This window comes from Pelophylax lessonae (genome assembly GCF_965119305.1).
Source record: "Pelophylax lessonae genome assembly, chromosome: 4".
Classification (NCBI taxonomy): domain Eukaryota; kingdom Metazoa; phylum Chordata; class Amphibia; order Anura; family Ranidae; genus Pelophylax; species Pelophylax lessonae.
This window is the reverse complement of record NC_138771.1, coordinates 37,254,499-37,274,882: the sequence shown is the minus strand read 5'-3', so window position 1 is coordinate 37,274,882 and position 20,384 is coordinate 37,254,499.

The window sequence follows — 20,384 nt, the reverse complement described above, 5'->3', positions numbered from 1 at the left end:
TATATATCAGAGTGCACTCTGTATCCTATAGGGGGCCCCCTTTACGTCAGATTGCAAGAGTCTCCTGAATGAGCAAGGCCTTGTTAGTCTTCACCGGCAAAGGTATCCTTAACCAATCCACGGAAAGTATTTGTAATCCATGGTAAAGGTGATTAATTAACTGTAATCCACCATAGGAGTAACCATTAACTGTAATCCAAAGAGAAAGAGGGGGGATAGGTTCCTGCACTCCACAGCTGGTAGCCAATCTAGAACTGGAAAGGAGGGGTAAGGCCTTCTGATCCGCCACGCACTATTCAGCACTGCAGCGTCCTTTGGCGACCGTTAGAACTAGTGTGGCCTTCTGCTAGAACTGCTTTGCAGACCCGCCCTGGCTCAGTCTAGTAGTACAGCAAATACTTTAAATCGGATCTCTCTCACCCAATGTGATGAGCTCTGTGTCCCACGGTCCACACCACCAGCACCCCGCTCTCCTCAGAAGTACTCGCAGCCTCTCTGAGCGTCCCTCTGCTTGGTCAACCACCGAGATCCGTCCGCACACCGCTCTCTCTCCGGTGTCTGTCCACTAGGCCCCTGGCCTATCCTTCTCTGCGCTCCACAGCAGCTCTTCCCCTCCTCACAGCATGCTGTCCTCGAGGCAAGCGAGCGAATCTTGGTCCCGCCCCCTTTATAAAGACACTCCCAACTGCCCCTGTGAGTCCCAATGCTCCCTGGGAGAATAGTTCAGTCACACAGATGATCCATAGTCTTCACTCCTCCCAGAACTACATCTCCCATAATTCAACGATTCATTGTTTTGTAGAAACTTTAATAACAGAACAAACAGTCTGAACAACTTCAGCTGGAACCTGCGATCAGGCTACACATGTGTACGCAGGCACAGTCTGTATTCTCCACTGCAGGTGGCCCTTGACCTGAGCGGCAATGCAGTTGGGGGAGGAAGATGAGAAGAACTTGGTTCCTCTTTTATTTCCTCGGCGGTAGGGAGGCAGCTATACAATTGAATGCTGTTTCCCGATGTGACTGTGGTGGCCATCTTGGGTCAGGAAGAGTCTATTTAAAGTGGAAGTAAAGAAAAAACCTAACTAACTCTAAATCTACTCCTGCCCACATTCTAAGCCTAATCTATCTAGCCCTGTAAAGAAAACATCCTTAATAGAATCCATAAGAGAGACATGGTGTGATGAAGCAGTGTGGGATTTTCTTTTTGTCCCAAAACCCCACCGCAACCAATCTAGGATGGACTTATGGAAGACTTTCCAGTCGGTGAAGGCTAACAGGGATCATGGGCGGGCCATTCATGTGGTCCAGGTGGAGGTCCGCCGCCCAGATGGGTATGGCCAGGTCTGGTTAATCCGTGTGCAGGATAAAGAGGGGAATGTAGTGCGAATTCCCCATTCGGATTATTTTTGCTAAAGGACAGACTGCTGAATCTCTTCAAGGCTGACTAGACTGAGTTCAAAAGCTGTGGACTGTCCGGAAGTGTTCAAGTGAACTGTTGCTGGGGCTTCTTCTCTTACAGGAGGGGTTGAGGGACTTACAAAGTGCCACTTCCGAGTGGACTCATTTCAGAGGGCAGACTCTCTAAATTCTAAAGAAAGAGACTGTAAAAAGTTTTGCCATTATTTCAGTTTGCTATTGAGGAGATCCTTAAGGCCACCGGGCCAGGATCAGACTGTTCTAACCATTTAAAGGGACATATTATGGACTGTTTGGGAACAACGGGCCAAAAGTGGACAGGTTGCTCAGGCTCCAGCAAAGAATGCCTGTCAGGGAAAGACTGGTTGTCCTGGTTGTCACAGTGCTGCAAGCAGAAGGGAAGCTGCAGGCACTGGCCTTTGGACATCGCATGTCTTCTTGACCTCAGGGACATGGCCGGAGTAGGTAGACAGTGTTAGGTTTAGTGTCGCCTTGGAGGAGTGGCATTAGATCTTCAAGTCAAGACCGGTGGTGAAAAAGAAGCTTGATGGATCCCTTATTTAGAGAAGTGTGTGAGAAGGTCGCCTCTGCGGAGAGTATGTTCCTACTGGCCTTAGCAAAAATAGTGCTGATTATGTGCTTTTTAAGAAGTGTCTAATTTGTATTTTTTCCTTACAGGATGTGTAGGGTTTGTATAGTGTTAGATAGTCAGGAAATTATAGCACCCACTGAACAGAGTGTATTTGGTGGGGGGTGCATTCTTCTAATGCGCCTGATGTATTTGTATATTTTGTACAGCAAATACCTCTATTTTCCATGTAATTTATTATTGTATATTTGTTCTTCCCTTTTCCAGGTTTGAGGGATACTCCGCAGATTTTTTTCCAGTAGGGATTTTTGTAGGGGGCGGCTGCCCCAGAGCCAATGGGGACATGGCTTCTTTTGGTGGGGGGTGGATATAGCACCCTCCTAGGTAGGTGCTAGGCAGGGAAAGTATAGTTGCTCTGTCTGCTTATCTGGGGAGCCTGATTAATAGTTAGGCCTGTTGAAGGTGTCCAGGGTGTGATTCATCTGGGCTGAGGGAGTGTCCCCACTGGGTCCAATAGGGGAGCCGCCTGGTGGGCAGTGGATGAAACCCAGCCAGTGACACACAGGCTTTTGTAACTATCTCAGTGGGTTGGCACAAACAGTGGTGCATCCTGAGATACGTTATAAAAGTCAAGGGCACATGTGACAGGGGGTCTTTGGGTGGGAAGCCAAGTCCCAGAAGGAGGGTGATGGCTGTCTCCTCTTCTGAAGGTGTGGAAGGTGGTCACAGGCAGTCGGTCTAGTGGACCAGCAAAGTGTGGCTGAACCCAGAGGTCCAGTGAAGCTGACTGAGGAGGTGAAGGCAGAGCAACTCTGGAAAAACAGTGTCTGTGAGTACAGGGGAGCTTGCCAACGGGTCTGCCCAGGAAGGGGACCACTCCAGTGGCTAGAGTCAGCGGACGGTTGTCAGTCAGCACACAGGCAGTGAGAGTAAAGGGGGTGCCAAGTTATTAACCCTGAAGAGAATTATCAAGCAGGAACAGTTAACATATCTTCACTTCAGTGGCAAGGTGAAGCAGCGGCCTTGCCGTATTCTACAGTCAATTATCCTCAGGATTGTGCATAGTTACTATTTGGAGTATCCCACTCATTCCTTCTCCTATCCCAGTTCTGAATAAAACACAAAAAAAAAAAACACATCCCCTGGACTAATCATTGACTGTGCCAAGGACTGTATTTGATGTTCATCTGCTTTCAGTTGCTAAGTGTAACCCAGGGGAACCCAAGAAGTGTAATTCTCAGCAGCTCTCTAGGGGGTAGTGCTACACGTATTTAACCACTTGCCAACCAGCAGTTATACGGCGGCAGGTCAGCAGGTTCCCACAAATCGCCGTACTTGTCTGGCGGTCTGCGGCACACGCCCACTCGGCAGCGGGGGAAGCCGATCCATGGGGCCGGTGGCCGCGATTGCCACTGGGCACCCGCGATTGTTCCCTATGAAGATAGAACGGCGGTCTGCTGTTGTTCTCTCTGGAATCAACGCAGAGCTCCTGTGTTCCTCCTATTTAGGAACACAGGTCTCTGTATTGATTTCACAAGCCCATCCCCCCCCCCCCACAGTTAGAAAACACCCCCTAGGCTCACACTTAACCCTTTGATCGTCCCTGAGTTAACCCCTTCCCTGCCAGTGTCATGATTACAGTAAGAGTGCATATTTTTAGCACTGATTACTGTAGTAATGTCACTGATCCCCCCAAAAGTGTCAAAAATGTCAGGGGTCTGATCTGTCTGCTGCAATGTCGCAGTCCAGCTAAAAATCGCTGATCGCCACCATTACCAGTAAAAAAAAAAAATAAAGAAATAACAATGACATAAATCTTTCCCCTAGTTTGTAGGGAGAGTCCTTGGTAAGTGCTTTACCTCCGGTATCAAGCACTTTTCACTCCCAGCACGCGCTATAAACAGCGCATACTCACTTATCACTCCAACATTGATATTTGTTTTTACCAATCACGGATGTTAGTCTCCCCCGCAAGGGGTTGTCACAATAAAAGGTTTTTTCATTTACTGTTCATTCACTTATTTTGCACTTTTGCACTTTTCCACCGACCACCGGTTGATGGTCGCATTTTCAATATACATCCGTTGATTGACACACAGACGGTACAATTCACTTAGCAAATCGTACCGTTGAGAGTACCAAATTTTTCTTGCACTGTTTGCACATTGTATTATTTCTTTTAAAACACGCAGCACCTTATTATATAAAAAAGGTTTTTGCACATATTTGTTATTATATGAGCACAGTGCACTTTTCTCGTGGGACCACACACACCATTGACTTTGATGTACAAGGTGGTAGCGCCCCATACCAACACCCCCTGACCCCCGCAAAAACTTTTGCGCAAACCAAGCAAAATACGCTTGTTGAGATTTTTTTTTTACCAAAAATATGTAGCAGAAAACAAATTGGCCTAAAATGATGAAAAAATCTGATTTTTACATTTTTTTGGGGAATGTTATATAGCAGAAAGTGAAAAATATTGTTTTTTTTTCCAGAATTGTTGCTCTTTTTTTGTTTATAGGGCAAAAAATAACACAGGTGATCAAATACCACCAAAAGAAAGCTCTATGTGTGGGGAAAAAAGGACATCATTTTTTTGGGGTACAGCGTCGCACTACCGCACCATTGTCCATTAAAGTAACGCAGTGCCGAATCACAAAAAATGGACTGGTCATTAAGGGGGCAAATCCTTCCGGTCCAGAACTGGTTAATAATAATAAAAAACAATTATTCCATAAAACCTATTTGGGTAGTTTGACAAGAAGAAAGCACCAAAAGAAAGCTCTATTTGTGGGAAAAAAAAGGACATCAATTTTTTTTGGGTACAGCGCCGCACGACCACGCAATTGTCCATTAAAGTAACGCAGTACCAAATCGCAAAAAATGTCGTGGTCATTAATGGGGAAAATCTTCCGGTCCAGAAGTGTTTAATAAAAAAAAAAAAAAGAACTCTTGTATAAGAGGCGCTAGATTTTAGCAAATGAAATGTCATTCAGTGAGTGTTTATTCTTGAAATGTTCCCGTTGGATCCGAGCCCTATAAACATGGCAGCACTCTTGTGTTGATGGGGAAAACAGTCACATTTAGGTGCTGCAACTCACAAGACATTTTCAGCTTTGTCTGCCTGCAACTGGTGAGAATTTGTTTTAAGAAAAGGAACAGCGTGCACTTCAAAGATTAATTAGTCTTTTGCTGCCGAGCCAGGGACAGAAATAGGCAGATAACATCCTGGTTGGGTGCTTTGGGAAAAAAATGTTTGTTCCTGTGCTACAAAATAAGACCGCATCACAAGATTCTAAGGAGATGTCAGCAAACGGCAAGCAGGTTAACCACTTAAGCCCCGGAAGATTTTACCCCCTTCCTGACCAGGGTTTTTTTTGCGATTTTTTACTGCGTGACTTTAACGGACAATTGCGCGGTCGTGCGACGCTGTACCTAAACGAATTTCACGTCCTTTTTTTCCCACAAACAGAGCTTTCTTTTGGTGGTATTTGATCACCTGTGCGATTTTTTGATCATGCGCTATAAACAAAAAAAGAGCGTAAATTTTGCAAAAATAACAATATTTTTCACATTTTTTTTATATGAAGTCCCCCCCCCCCCCCCAAAAATGTAAAAATTTCGGCCAATTTGTTTTCTGCTACCCATGTTTGGTAAAAAAAATTGCAAAAAGCGTATTTTGATTGGTTTGCGCAAAAGTTATTGCGTTTACTAACTAAGGGAAAGATTTTTGTCATTTTTGGTGTTTTTTTTTTAACGAGTAATGGCGGCGATCTGCGATTTTTTTTTTTTTTGCGGGACTGCGACATTGCGGCGGACAGATCGGACCCTTGACTGACATTTTTGACACTTTTGGGTTTACCAGTGACATTGCTGCAGTAATCAGTGCTATACATATGCACTGTTAGGGCCCTTTCACACAGGCGCTCCGTATGTCCGCAAATCATCCTATTTTTTTGCGGATGATTTGCGGACATAATGTAAGTCTATGGCATTGCGGATGTCAGCGGAATACCATCCGCTGACATCCGATTTTCTTCCTGTCAGTTCTGTTCAGTTTTTTGGAACTGAACAAAACCCTATTTTTGTTCCGTTCAAAAAACGGAAAGGAAGGAAAATCGGATGTCAGCGGTGTCATCCGCTGACATCCGCAAACCCCCATAGACTTACATTATGTCCGCATATCATCCGCAAACGGATGGGATGATATGCAGGCATACGGAGCGGATGACAGAAATGTCATCCGCTCCGTGGAAAAAAAAAAAAAAAAGGACTGCAGCGGAGCTCTCACACGGAGCGGCCGTGTGAAAGAGCCCTTACTGTAAAAATGACACTGGCAGGGAAGGGGTTAACTGTATTGGAGAGGGAGGGGTTAAGTGTGTCCTAGGGGCGTGCTTCGAACTGTGATGGGACATGGCTACTGGTGTAAAAACAGAGATCAACGGTCCTACATAGTAGAACTGTCTGATCTCCATTTTTACACAGGGGAGAATGACAGGCGGCTTGTTTAGATTAGATTCCTCTCTACCGACGATCGCCGTCACAGACTCACACAGACTCCTTAGTGAACGAGCCGGGGCGGGCGCGCGCCTCAGCGGGCGCGCGCTCGCCCGCTATTGGCTCACAAGCCGGTGACAGGCTAGTGACGTATATATACGTCACTTTGCCTGGCCGGGGCTGACCGCCGCAGTATATGTACTTGCGGCGGTCGGCAAGCGGTTAAAACAATGCCTGAACAAATGGGAAAGGTGTGGGAGAGCATAATGATTTGGATATGTAAGATGCAGAAAGTAGGATATGCAACCAAACCTTTTTTTATTATTGCAATATGTTAGACAGTAAAATTTGTTCTTTTTGCTAGTAAACTAGTAAATGTGATGGAAAATTTTTGCTATCTTTGCTCTGAGCAAAGCTCTTCCATGTGCACTTTACTTTAACCACTTTAGTACCCGCCTGTACTACCCCTTCATTACCGGTCCATTTCTTTTTTTTTTTTAGTTTTCAGCACTGTGATAGTTTGACTGCCAATTACTCTATAATGAAACAGTGTACCCAAATGAGTTTCATGTGATTTTTTTTTTTTTTTTTAGCAGATAGAGCTGTCTTTTGATGGTATTTAACCACTTTACCACCGGAGGATTTTGCTGTCTTACGTCTGGGCCACTTTTTGCGATTCGGCGATGTGCGACTTTAACTGACAATTGTGCGGTCGTGCGATGCCATACCCAAACGAAATTTACGTCCTTTTTTTCCCACAAACAGAGCTTTCTTTTGGTGGTATTTGATCACCTGTGCGATTTTTACTTTTTGCGCTATAAACAAAAAAGAGCGTAAATTTTGAAAAAACAACAATATTTTTCACATTTTTTTATATGAAATTCCCCCCAAAAAAATGTAAAAATCAAAATTTTTTTAAAATTTTTGGCCAATTTGTTTTCTGCTACCTATGTTTGGTAAAAAAATTCACAATAAGCGTATTTTGATTGGTTTGCGCAAAAGTTATTGCGTTTACTAACTAAGGGAAAGATTTCTGTCATTTTTGGTGTTTTTTTTTTTTAAACGAGTAATGGCGGCGATCTGCGATTTTTTTTGCGGGACTGCGACATTGCGGCGGACAGATCGGACCCTTGACTGACATTTTTGACACTTTTGGGGTTACCAGTGACATTATTGCAGTAATCAGTGCTATATATATGCACTGTTACTGTAAAAATGACACTGGCGGGGAAGGGGTTATTTTTATTGGAGAGGGAGGGGTTAATGTATGCCTGGTGCTTACTGACGTGTGTGGGGGGAGGTGACTGAGTGACACAAGGACAGATCCAGGGCTCAGCTATGCTGAACCCTGCAATCTGACCCTGCCTGTCACTTAGGAGATCCACCCGCTTTGTTTATACAAGCAGGCGGATCTCCACACTAGATCCCCGACGATCGGGGAAGAGCAGCGGCGATCGCCACTGCTCCCCCCCTGGTCCGACTCCCGCTTTGACTGAATACAGCGGGAGGGAGCCTCCGGCGGCGCGCGCGCGCCGCCTAGAAAGGGGAGTGTCTGATGACGTAGATCTACGTCGTCAGACGATTAACGAGCCACTTTGCCGCAGTACTATCAACGTAAGCAGACGGCAAGTGGTTAATAACTGCTGGGATTTTTACTACAGTGGGAAAAATAATTAATTGATCCCCTGCAGATTTTGTAAGTTTGCTCACTTAAAAAGAAATGAAAGGTCTATAATTTTTATCATAGGTGTATTTTAAATGATAGAGACAGAATATCAAGCAAAAATCCAGAAAAACACGTAAAACAAATGCTATATATTAAGTTGCAGTTCAGTGAGTAAAAAAATTATTTGATCCCCAAGCAAAACATGACTGTAGTTGGTGGAGAAACCCTTGTTGACAAGCACAGAGGTCAGACTTTTCTTGTAGCTGGTCACCAGGTTTGCACACATCTCAGAAGGGATATTGGTCCACTCTTCTTTACAGATCTCCCTCCATAACTTTTCTATAGGATTACGGTCTAGAGATTGACTAGGCCACTTCAGGGGCAGACTGGAAACTTTCGGCCCAGGTGGCAAGTACAAACCAGAGGCCCATGGTGCAGCGAATCAGCCCCCCCCCCCACTCCCCCTCTTCCTCCTGACCCCCATTCCAGGCTGAAGCTCCACTCCAGATACTCTCTACTCACCGGCTGAATCCGGGTTCCCAACCTGGCCAGCAGGGGGCAGTTGGGGGGAGCTGGGACAGCTCGGTTGGGGCTGGCCAGGGTAGGAGAGTCTCCAGTGGGGTATGGAACCAGCCTCTGCTCAGACACACTTTACACCACCCATGCTGGGGAGGGAGGCCTGTGCTCTGTCCTTGTCTTCAACCCACACTCAGTACGTCAGTGGCAGGGACTTCTCTCCACCAGGAATCCTTTAGGCATGCCTGTGGCAGAAGCGGTGCAGCCTTTTTACCAGATAGTAGAGCGGCCCAGGGGGCAATTGCCCCCCCCGCCCCCTGGCCCAGTCCTCCCCCTGGGCCACTTAATGACCTTAATGTGCTTCTTCTTGAGCCACTCCTTTGTTGTCTTGAAGGTATGTTTGGGGTCATTGTCATGCCACTCATCCACGACCCATCTTCAGTATTCTAGCTAAGGTAAGAAGGTTCTGGCTATGTTCTTCGCTGCAATATTCTGTGAGTGCGCCCGGTCAGGTTATCTTCACATTGGGCAGTTGTGCTTTGATGAACTTTGACTTCAATATAGTTTTGTTTCTGCAACTGGACTCTGAGTGTTTTTCCTGCCCCTGCACCACGCTGCACCTCCCCACAGTGCACTAGATAGATTATTGTACAGGTCATACATAGAGGAAAGAGGAAGTGAAGAGGTTCCTGTGCTGGGCACATACAGTGGCATCATATAGATGAATGGGATAAAATAGAATTCCAGCTAAAACTATGTAATCCTAAAAATGCTCCAATTCCCCTTCTGACGCCTATTCGAATTACCCTGTAGTGATTGGCTCTTCTTTTTTTCGCTAACAGTGACTTCAGGGGGGAGGAGGGAGTGCCAACAACGGATTTCCCATGGCAAGCCTTTGGGCAGGGCTACTGATATGGGGGGGGACCACCAGTCCTCCTGTAGGGGGCCCCGGCACACAGGGGGCCCCAACAGCACAGGGAATCGGTGCGGTCAGGCGAAGGGGCAATTACAGAAGAAAGTCCTGTGCGGTTCTCTGTAGCAGCTGAAAGCCAGTTTCTCCCCTTCCTGCCAGCTTTCAGCTGCTGCAGGGAGAGACACAGACAAAGGGCATCATTCCTGTAATTGCTTCTCCGACAACGATCCTCCTCCCTGTTCTGCCTGCTTCTGATCTCCCACTCCCAGTGTGCCCCCCTTTCACTGTGATGCCCCCCCCCCTCAGGTCTACAAACAAATTGTAAAAAAAATAATAATCATTAAACATTGTAATAAATTATTTTAAAAAATTGGAAAATAAAATAATTGTAAAAATTGACATTTAAAAAAATGATATATATTTTTTCTTTAAATGTAAAAAACAATTAAAAAATCGCTAATTCACACAGGTTTGTGTCCGCTAAGGTATGTTTGTGTCCGCTAAGAATGATTTTAGTGCATTTTTACTGAAAATATTGTCTTAATAAATTTGGGGGGGGGGGCCTGCCAGGTAGGTTGTACGAGGCCCCGTGATCTCTAGCAGCAGCTCTGCCTATGGGTGACATCACCGCTCAGGTGGAGCGCTCCCTCCTCTACCCAGTAGTTAGAGCTGGCTAACACAGGAAAGATCACATGACTGGACCTGAGCAGGCTGTAAATAGGTAAGTATACATATCTTTCTTCTACAGGGTAGTTAGTATTATATGTGTAGAAGGGGATGGCAGCCGTTTTAAGATTACATTCAATTTAGCCCATAATCAGGGGAGGACTGGGCAGGGTGGCAAATATCACCCCCCCCCCCCCCCCGACCACTCTGATGCCCCATAAAAAGGCTGCACTGCTTCTGCCACAGACATGCCTAGAGGATTCCTGGTGACGAGAAGTAAAAAGTCCTCACTGCTGACCTACTGTGGAGTGCGGGATGAAGACCAGGGCACAGCGAAGACTCCCCCCAGCATGGATGGTGTCAACTGTGTCTGGGCAGAGGCCGGTTCCATGCCCCACTGGAGACTCTCCTCCTCCGGCCAGCACCGACTGAGCTGTCCCAGCTCCCCCCAACTGCCCCCTGCTGGCCAGGTCCGGAAACCGGATTCGGCCGGTGAGTAGAGAGTATCTGGAGCAGGGCTTCAGCCTGAAATGGGGGTAGGAAGGTGGCCAGAAAGAGAGTGGGGCGGGGGGTCGAGTCGCTGCACCATGGGCCTCTGGTTTGTACCTGCCCCCCTGGCTGAAAGTTGCCAGTAAGCCCCTGCCCATAATTCTATTTTAATGTTCAGATGGGCAGATGAAAGGGTTAATATACAGGTCACATAGAGACAGCATGGAGATACTATTTGTAGGGGGGGGGAGAGAAAGGGTAATAAAATCAATCCTCGTGTCGCAGAAACAGAATATATGAATCTGCAGCTGCTGATCTATTCATTATGTCCCCATTGATAATTACATGATCTCTCTCCTTCCACTATTGTAACAAGAATAATAAGATAAAGATAGGCACTCTAAGATATATAAAGATGAAGATGCCACATATTAGTGAGCAGGGCTGCTGTTAGAAATCGCGGGGCCCCGTACAGACTACCTGGCAGGGCCCCCCCAAGAAAATATTAAAGATATATTTAGCTAAAATTACAAGAAAATCACTATTAGCAGACACATATATAACATAACTTACATAATTCCTGCTAAATCTAAACAAAATGAGATAAAAAAATATACAGGCTCTGCAGTTGGAGCTCGGTGATCAGAGAGACAGAGGGAGAGAAACAAAGTTACAAATAAACTCCTGAGCAGAGATAACATTAGAGCCAGTGCTGGGAGGGGGGCCCACACAGGGAGGGGGATTAGTGAAGGGACGACTGTCTCTTTCTCAGCAGATAAAAGCTGATAGCAGGGAGAGGGACAGATCAGATTCAGGTGCTGAAGGAATATTTCTGTAGTTGTTGTCCATCACTAATCCCCCTCTCTGTGAGGGCCCCCCTGTGTACTTGGGCCCCCTACAAAAGGGCTGGTGGTCCCCCCTATCAGCAGCCCTGTTAGTGAGGAAAGTGACATGGAAAGGGTGGGAGTATGCTGGTAAAGTACTGGAAACACTGAGATAAAAACCTGATTTACACTCAACCACTCAACACAACAAATATTGTGTATGGATATAAACACTGGGCTGCAAACAATTAATCTTCAATAATTCAAAAAAATCACAGGACATCTGAGTCTGTGCAAAAATTAAAATTATTAACCACTTCAATACCAGGCACTTTCACCCCCTTCCTGCCCAGGCCAATTTTCAGCTTTTAGCGCTGTTGCATTTTGAATGACAATTGGGCGGCCATGCAACACTGTACCTAAACCAAATATATGTAATTTTTTTCCCACAAATAGAGCTTTCATTTGGTGGTATTTGATCACGGCAATATTTTTTTTTTTTGCTACACAAATAAAAAAAAAAAAGTTTGAAAAAAAAAAAAAGTTTTTTTGTTTATGTTATAAAATTTTGTAAATAGATACGTTTTTTTCCTGCACTGATGAGGCCGCACTGACAGGCACTGATGAGGAGGCACTGATGGGGGTGGCCAGGGGTCGGCAAGGTGTCCGCTCACGGACACCGGTGTCCGTGACTGGGCCTTGCCGGGTCCGCCACGCTGCCCCGCTATCTGCAGCCATCCATCGTCATCAATTCATCAATCAGCATGTCATCATCATCATCATCATCAGCGAGTGCTTACTCGCAGTCGCCGGCGCCGCCCCCCGCTCCCTGCGAGACAGTCCCGCCCAGCACTGCCCAGAAGTTGCAAATAAGGTCCGCCTGCCTGTTCTGCGCAGGCTGCGGGCTGCCAGTAAATTATCGTGCTGCTGGCTGGGGGAGGGAGTGTTGAATTGGCGCGGCGGCGGGACTTGTCCAAAGAACTGTGCCTCTCACTCTGGAGGAGGGACTAGGGAGTGGCACTGTGGCTGGCCTGTGATGAGACCATCACCGCACGCTCAGAGCAGAAAGAGGAGCCGAGGAGAGAGTGCTGCACAGCACAGCAGGAAGTCTTGAAGTCAGTCAGAGACTCGGGGAGCACCAGAGAGAGTGAGAGACTGAGGGGAGACACTGACAGTGACACAGACAAGGACACAAGGTAGGTACAAGTTTTTAAAGATTAAACTGAACTGAAGTCTATGGGGGAGGGGGCCAGTAGGCCACCTCAGGAAGGGATGGGACCTGCCCTGGCCTCTTTTAAGGGTTTTTTGGGTAGGGGGGGTCCACCCTGGTCCCTGGCCCCTGGTCTCTGGCCCACCCTGGGGGGACTGACTGTCACTGGGGGGGGGATCCATCCTGGCCCACCGCCCACCTTGGGGGACTGACTGTCACTGGGGGGGGATCCATCCGTGCCCACCGCCCACCCTGGGGGGACTGACTGTCACTGGGGGGGATCCACCCTGGTTCCTGGCCCACCCTGGGGGGACTAACTGTCACTGGGGGGAATCCACCCTGGGGGCACTGACTGTCACTGGGGGGGGGGGATCCACCCTGGTCCCTGGCCCACCCTGGGGGAACTGACTGTCACTAGGGGGGGGGGTCTATGGGTTGGGACCAGTTACCAGGCCAGGGGACCCCCTATTAAGATCCCCCCTAGAGCAGGCCAGGACCACCAGGGTCCCCATATAGATCCCCTTAGCGCAGGCCAGGCCTGCTCTAAGGGGCATCTATAGTGAGGGGGACCATGGCCTGCTCCAAGGGGGATCTATTGGTAGGGGAGCCTGGCCTGCTCTAAGGGGGAATGGGATCTATGGGGGGACCTGCCTGTGCTAAAGGGGGGATCTACAGGGGGCCAGCACTAAATGGGGATATATGGGGGACCTGCCCTTGCCTGCGCTAAAGGGGGGATCTATGGGGGACCTACCCTGTCCTTCACTAAAGGGGATATACGGGAGACCTGCCCTTTCCTGCTCTAAAGGGGGCTCTATGGCAGGAGACCTGCTCTAAAGGGGGCTCTATGGCAGGAGACCTGCACTAAAGGGGGCTCTATGGCAGGAGACCTGCACTAAAGGGGGGGGGACCTGCCCTGACCTGCTCTAAAGGGGGATCTAGGGAGACCTGCCCTGGCCTGCACTGAAGGGGGATCTATGGGGGACCTGCCCTGGCCTGCACTAAAGGGGGATCTAGGGGGGACCTGCCCTGGCCTGCTCTGAAGGGGAATCTATGGGGGACCTGGCATGCTCTAAAGGGGTAATCTATGGGGGACCTGCCCTGGCCTCCTCTAGAGGGTGATCTATGGGGGATCCTGGCCTGTTCTAAAGGGGGTTATTTCGGCTAAATATATGTATATATTCTTTGCAGGGAGGACTTGGAGTACCTGGTGGTGCAGGAAAACCTAGTAGCGGCTGCACGGGGAATATTGGTGAACAGATAAGACTAAAGGGGGATCTATGTATGGGATCCTAGCCTGTTCTAAAGGGGGTTAGTTTGGCTAAATATATGTATATATTCTTTGCAGGGAGAGCTTGGAGTACCTGGTGGTACAGGAAAACCTGGTAGCAGCTGCATGGGGAATATTGGTGAACAAAAGGTAAGACTAAAGGGGGATCTATATGGTAGGGGGACCTGCCTGCTCTAAAGGGGGGATCTATGGGGGACCTCCCCTGGCCTGCTCTAAGGGGGATCTATGGGGGACCTGGCCTGGCCTGCACGAAAGGGGAATCTATGGGGGACCTGCCCTGGCCTGCACTAAAGGGGGATCTATGGGGGACCTCCCCTGGCCTGCACTAAAGGGGATCTATGGGGGACCTTCCCTGGCCTGCACTAAAGGGGGATCTATGGGGGACCTCCCCTGGCCTGCACTAAAGGGGATCTATGGGGGACCTGCCCTGGCCTGCACTAAAGGGGGATCTATGGGGGATCTGCCCTGGCCTGCACTAAAGGGGGATCTATGGGGGACCTGCCTGGCCTGCACTGAAGGGGGATCTATGGGGGACCTGGCCTGCTCTAAAGGGGGTCATGTTGGCTAAATATATATTGTTTGCAGGGAGAGCCTGGAGTACCTGGTGGTACAGGAAAACGGAAGAGAATCTTCGTCTGTGAAAGCCTGGTGCTGGTGTCTGTGTGAAGAAGACTGCTGCCTAGACCTAGAGCCTACTAACCATCCATGATGATCAGAAGTTCCATTTAATTTAGATGACAGTCTTTATAATTTGTAAAACTAAAGCAAACATTTTTATAATTTGTAGGACTGCGTCTTGCTCTCGCACATCTAGTTTGACCGCCTTAACAATTTTGTTAATTGATAATGGCATCGAAAAATGTCAAAAAGAGAACATTCGACCCTGCTTGGGAAGTTGAATATTTAGTGTTTGAAAGATCAACAGATTGTCTCATGGAATGTGCGAGATGTGGACAAGTAATGAAACAACTAAAGTCAACAGTAGCTCGTGATCATGCTGAAAAATGGTGTCGAAACATGTCTAAAACATCAAATATGACCACTTTACAAAAACAAAAATTTGTTTAGGAGTCAAAAACAAAGCGAGTCACAGAGGTAAAAAATCTGTCAATTGTTTTTAAAAGAGATGCCAAAGAGGAGCAGAATGACATCAATCTGGCCTTTTGTTTGGCTAAAGCCAAATTACCATTTACTGCTGGTGTTATTTTTAAAGAAATTGCAGTAAAAATTGATCCAAAATCCATACCGTTTCAACATCTACACTGTAGTGCCAGAACTGTAGCAAGAAACACTGAACACATAGGCGACTATATGTTCAGTGAGACAAAGCAGTAAAAAAGGCCCCTTTCATTAATTTAATGTGTGATGAAAGCACTGACCATAGCGATAAAAGTCAACTGATTATTTACCACCGCTATGTAGATACCAATAAATCTGAAATTTGTTCTGATTTTTTAAGCTTAATTGAGATATCAGAACGTTGTAATGCTGAAAACCTAGCTACGGCCATCATAGATTGTTTGGAGAAAGAGCAATATCCTACTCAAAACATTGTTGGCTTTACATCAGATGGTGCATCTTTAATGCTAGCAAAACGTGAAAGTGTGTCAAAGAAGCTGAAGGACAGGGCCGGACTGGCCTACCAAGATACCGGGAAATTTCCCGGTGGGCCGCCGGCCCTGGGGCCACTTTAAGATGTGGCCGCAGATTGCGGCTGCAGCCCCAGCCCCCGCTGTGCTCCAGCGATTGATAGCTTGTTTTCTACGCCAGCCGCTGTGAGCGGTATGACATCACATCCGGTGGGCGGGTGGCGGCTGCGGATCATCTCCTGCATGACAATGGCACCGATCCCTTCCACACATGCCAGGCATCGCCAGCAGCATCGCAGCAAGCAGGAGTCAGGACAGGTCACACACTGAGTGAGCGAGCCGAGCAGAGCAGGTCCTGAGCTGCCACATGTAAACAGTCAGGTAAGAGTGGCTGGGTGGGGGTGTGTGGGTGCGGTGACGACCACCTCGTTCTCCTGTATTGCATTAGGGCCCCTAATACAATGCTGACCCCCCTTCCCCCTAAAACAATGCTGATCCCCCAAAATTTAGGGGGAGGGGGGAAACATTGTATTAGGGAGGCCAGCAGTATTTTAGAGGGGTTGGAGGGGGGATCAGCATTGTATTGGGGGAGGGGGCCGAAGGGGATCAGCACTGTATTTGGGGGGTGGGAGGTTGATCAGCAGTGTATTAGATAGCGGAGAGGGGGGGGTCTGCAGTGTATTAGATAGCGGGACAGGGGTCTCTGCAGTGCATTAGATAGCGGGGACAGGGGTCTCTGCAGTGTATTAGATAGCGGGACAGGGGTCTCTGCAGTGTATTAGATAGCGGGGACAGGGGTCTCTGCAGTGTATTAGATAGCGGGGACAGGGGTCTCTGCAGTGTATTAGATAGCAGGAAGGGGGGGCCAGCTGGGCTGTTCCTAGAGCCTGTGGCCTCCCAGCTGGGCTGTCCTTAATTCTGTATGAGTGGTAGGGAGCCAGAGAGCGCTAAATGTCTGTTGGTTAGGGGCGCAAACTACTTGCCTTGGGTGCTGACAACCCACGCTACGCCACTGGGGCTGGTATGAAATTTCCAGGGCTGGTTTTTATTCCCAGTCCGGCCCTGCTGAAGGATCACTTTGGAGATTTATTTGTACAACATTGTATGACTCATCGACAAGCATTAATGGCTAGAGATGCTGAAAGCGTTATTCCTGACTTTGTTGAGGATACCATAAAAGCAACCTTAAAACACTTCTCAGGTGCTGCAAGAAAAAAGGAGTTCAAACAAATCTGCGAGTTAAATGAAGAAGACTATACAAATTTAATAACCTACAAAAAAATTTGTTGGTTAAGCTTAGCAGCATGGGTTGAAAGATTTGTGAGTTTACGCGACTCTCTAGTTCAGTATTTTGAGAGAGAATCATTTGGGAATGGGCCAGCAAGTTACAAAAGTAGCTGTCAAAATATTTGTGAAATGTTACAGTCACCAAAATGTATCCTTTGCTTACATTTTCTAAATTGGGTATTACCTCTTCTGGCATCCATGAATATATCATTACAGAAAGAGAACTCCGACCTTTACAGTGCATACTGCTGTTTTGAAAAATATTGCAAGGTTATTCTAAAACCTTTTAAAAAAAGATCTTCTCTTGAGTCTGCAGAGGAATATTTCATCTCTCCTTCAGACCTGTGTATTCCTAGTGACGAAATCAATAAAATGTTTTTAGAGTGTGAAGAACAGCAATATCTGTCCAAAAATGAAATTCTTCAAGTTAAAAATACATTTATTGAATATGCCAAAACACTTGAAAAGGCTTTTAAATCAAGGTTTCCAGAAAGTGATTTGGTCAAATGTATGCTGTTCTTAAACCCCTGCAACGTTAAACCACCTCTTTGTGACATGAAAAAAAATTTTTGACAAATTTTCAAACCACATTCTAAAGAGATCGAAAAGGAGTACACTATATACTGTGAAGATGATGCTGTCAAAACCCTGTTCACCTCTGACCATTGTTCCAGTAACATTGTTAAATTATGGAGTACTTTATTCAAATCAAGTGATGGTGAATACACTGAACTGTCCAAACTGTCTATTCTGTTGTTAAAGCGGAGTTCCGGGCACAAAATCGATCTTTTTTTTTTTGTGCCCGTCCGCTAGTTCTCCTTCACCTGAAAAGGAATTGGATAGTTAGGTTTTTTTTTTTTTTTTTACTCACCTTGTAATTGAAGATCGAAAATACTCACCTCAGTGTACTTCCTCCCTCAGCGCCGCGGCTCCGCTGTCACTTCCTGTCTTGCGATGATTCCTGGGAGCTGAACGTCATCGCTCCCAGGAATCAATGCGACGGCACCGGCCCCACTCGTCACTTCCGGGGAGACGCCGCATTCCCCTGCTAAACAGCTTCTGGGCATGCCCAGAAGCTGTGGAGGAATGCGGCGCCGCACCGGAAGTGACGAGAGGGGCCGGTGCAGGCGCATTCTGGGAGAAGAAGACACGGAAGAAGACGCAGAAGAGGACCGCGACGCCTTCAGCTGCCCACAAGAGAGATGGCAACGCTGTGGAAGAAATTTTATAAGTGAGTATTTCATCTTGCAGGTAAGTGCGAACCGGGACAGATCAGAGGCTAGCCATTGTGGAATGTACTAGCCCTGACTGTCCCGGGGGTATGTTCACTGAAAAATGTTTTCTGTGCCCGGAACTCCGCTTTAACACTGAGCCCTGACACATGCTGCTCTGAGAGAGGCTTCAGCCATATGAATGCTATCAAAACCTCTACAAGAAATCGCCTTGAGAACTGTCGTGTTGACGCATGTTTGTGTATTGCTACATCATCCACCTCTACAAAGGACTTTGATGCTGCTGCTGCGACTCAATACAACCGAAAAATATAAGGTAAGAATTTTGAAAATATTTTAAACCGTTTATAACAATATATCACAAGCAGTAAATGTTATTTTAAACTAATTTGTAATTGTAGAACTAGGCCAGAGAGTAGACAGAATGTTTGTTTGTTTTTTGATGGTTTTAATTTGAAATGTACCTTGGTGTCCTTCGCTAAGGTCTGTAATTTGGAAAATGTCCGCCACGGCCTTGGTCTGTGCCTATCCCTGGGGGTGGCACTGATGGGGTGGCACTAATATGCAGCACTGATGGGCACTGATAGGCGGCACTGATGGGCACTGATATGTGGCACTGATGGGGAGCACTGATATGCAACATTGGTGGGCACTGATAGGCGGCACTGATCGGCACTGATGGGCACTGATAGGTGGCTCTGATGGGCACTGATAGGCGGCAATGGTGGGCAATAATGGGCACTGGTGGGCGGCACTGATAGATGGCAATTGTGGGCAGCACTGATGGGGAGGGCACTGAGCCCTGGTTGCCACCCCTGGTGGCTATAGTGGGCATCCCTGGTGGTCATGGGTGGGCATCTCTGGTGGCCATGGGTGGGCATCCCTGGTGGCTCTAGTGACACCCCCCCAAGGGTCTGCGCTTGTAATCAATGCTCTGATTACCAGAACAGACCCCCCCCCTGTCAGGAGAGCCACAGATCGGCTCTCCTCTACTCGTGCCTGTCAGGCACGAACTGAGGAAAGCCGATCAACGGCTCTTCCTATTTACTATGTGACCAGCTGTGATTGGTCACAGCTGGCCACATGGTAAAGAGCCTACGTCAGTAGGCTCTTTACCGAGATTGGAGATGCGGTGTGTCAGAGTGACACACAGAGCAGAGCACATTATCCTGCCCAACGTCATATGACGTCCGGTCAGGATAATACAACCACCTTCCCGCCGTCAATTGCCTATAGGGCGGGCAGGAAGTGGTTAAAATAGTACCAAAACTCACATCACACACACACCTAAAAACATACACTCAACCACCCCTAATATTCCACATATTCCATTGGGCACATGTACATAAGGTATATGAAAACAATCAAGGAAAAAATTTTAGGATATTAAATGAATTGGTGATGGTATAGCCATAAAGGGAGAGGGGAGGAACTCAATGGTGATAAAGGACAAACTGATTGGCTATATAATAGATGTGATGGAAAGTCTCCTTATGCATTGATAACTTATTGTTGTAGAGAGATGAGGATGATGACCTTGATTATTTCCTAATTGATGAATATATCACATCTGTTGTGGAGGAAAGATCTGTATATGGTCCAGAGGAGGAATACTGTTCACCAAAGAGCAATGTCACAGGGTAGACCAGAAACATCTGATATGTCGTTTCAAAGTAAATCTCTCTCACACATCCAGACATATTAGTCCATTAGGTATCTTCCAAACATTCAAAGAAGGACCTTTCAGGTCCCACAAATGGATGGCTAAGCTTAATGAAATAGGTATGTGAGAGCCTTCTCATCCATCTAGTAAGTTCATAGAAGCATTGAAGCCATCAGTTGTCATGCATATGAATACATCTCTCAAATGTCCATAGTCCATGGTTCCATCACCAAAAGGGCGGTCAGGAGGGATGGATAGGCCTGACCGGTTTAGTCAGACACAGGCCGGCTGCTTCAGAGGCAAAGTAGTGAATGACTTTTTCCCCATGTGTTATATGCTGTGTCTATCAATTGATTGAATACGGCTGCCACACCATGCCGCGTTTGCGCATGCGCACAAACAAACGCGACTGCGAAAAGGCGTGCAAAAGCGCCGTCCGCCGCATAATGATGACGCCAGTTCGCACGCACGCACGTGCCAGACGTGATAACCACATCTCCAAATACACTAATTAGGGATGCACCAATCCGATA